The sequence below is a fragment of the Dipodomys spectabilis genome, unplaced genomic scaffold (assembly GCF_019054845.1).
Source record: "Dipodomys spectabilis isolate Male_0828 unplaced genomic scaffold, ASM1905484v1 ptg000173l, whole genome shotgun sequence".
Lineage (NCBI taxonomy): Eukaryota > Metazoa > Chordata > Mammalia > Rodentia > Heteromyidae > Dipodomys > Dipodomys spectabilis.
Window position 1 is genome coordinate 5,850,380 of NW_024870850.1, and position 1,858 is coordinate 5,852,237.

A 1,858-nucleotide genomic window follows, 5' to 3' on the forward strand; every position below is an offset into this window, starting at 1 on the left:
CTGTGTCATTTTGTTTAAAAAGGTATCTGAATTTGTCCAAGGAAGTCTCAAGTTTTTTGTAAAACTAATGATGTACACTGTTTCCATGTCTACCTCCAAAGCTGAAAGTGGGTGTCGGCAACTCTTCAAAAATTTCAAATCCTTTGCAGAATTCATCCAGCAATTCTTCCTTGGTCCAATTACAAGAAGTTATCAGAAAAAAGCCCTTTACTTTAAACACCCCAGAGATAGATTTCACATACTGCTTCCTCTTCTCAGCTGCATTGTCAGGATTAACGCTTATGGCATCAAAAGTCCCTTTGTCAACACAAATATGAAATCCAGAAAGCTTTGTGGAAAGATTAAAAAATTATTCTACCTTCAACTTTATGTTAGATAACCCTTCTTTCTCTTTTACTGCTAGAAAGTTGAATTGCAGGAGAGTAATCAATTCCAGGAATATTGCAGAAACCAAGTTTTGCAATTTTTTTTCTTTTTTTTATTTATTTTTTGTGAACACACTGTACAGAGGGGTTACAATTACATGGGCAGGTTAATGCGTACATTTCTTATCAAGCATTGCAGCCTCCTCCTTTGTTTACCCTTCACATCCTCCTTCCCAGCCTCCCCCCCAATCCTCCCCGCTTCTCCCCCCCCCCCACACCAACATTGCAAAGCTCGTTTTCGACATGACTACTTGTACTTCTCATTGTTGCAACATGTCCACCTGTATCCTTAAACGACTTGTTTTTCCCCATCTCCTCTATAAGTTATACTGACATCAAATATAGTGAAAGCAGGGGTTATACTGTGGGGGAGGGACATACAAAGCTACAAAGAGATAATCTTATAAATGCTTAAGAAACAAATGCATGAGAGGAAAAAAAAACATTAAAATACATATCTAAGGATTCATTTTAACTAGGAAAACACCATTTCCATTTCCGACATCAAGTACTGAAGCATCTTGTGCTTGTGTATCCTCCTTATTAGTCGATTACACTCTCTTTCCCAGACCAGATTTCTCCTGTATCTCCATATTCTTGGAACATTTGAAGTTCTTTCTCATGGACAGCGTCCCAATGCTCCTGGGTCATCAGCGCCAATGAGACAAAGCCACCCGCTATGGGACTGCCTCTCAGGACCACGCGGCGCCCAAAATGCTGTTACTGTCCCCACGGTGCTCATCTTGCGTGGTGCTCTGATCTTCACTGCATCTTGTATATACAATTCTCTAATTCAGAGAGGGGAAGGGAAAAAACAAAATGCTTAAACAAGTATACAGCCTGACCCTTTGTAACAAGGAGATATACAAGACACAATGTTGAAAATGAACTTTACAACTTTGGCGGGGAGGGGTGGGAATAATTGTGGAGGTGGGACAGAAGGGTTGGAAGGGGAAAAATAAAGGAGGAGTCAACAATGCCCCATAGTAATTGTACTCATTACCTTGCTCATGTAACTAAAACCTTTCTGTACAGTATTATTATAATAAAAAAGTCCAAAACAAAAAACCCAGTCAAGCCACAGGAAAAACAAACACCAGAAGCAAATCAGAAACTCCACCAAGAGACTGGATGTGGACATAGGAGACACAAGAAAAAAACCAAAGTATTCTTTTTACTTCCTAATTTTTCAAATTTTTGAAAAAGTTATTTTTTCATCGTTTTAGTTTTAGGTGTGTGTGTTTTTATAATCTCTTTACTCTTTTTCTTTTTTATTTTTTTTGGGTAGTTTTGTATGACTTAATTGCTCTTCTGCTCATCCCCAGATATATACCCATCTTCGAATATTAGACTTTATCATTCATTATGTGCATGTGTATCCGTAAATTAGAAATTGATTACTCAATTCACAAACACTCAGCCTAAATTCCTTT

The 1,858-nt window shown here is 38.1% G+C and overlaps 1 pseudogene; it reads right to left on the minus strand.

The window, feature by feature from the left end:
- On the minus strand, positions 1 to 945 carry LOC122119825 (annotated as a pseudogene).
- Between the last annotated feature and the right edge of the window lie 913 nt (positions 946 to 1,858).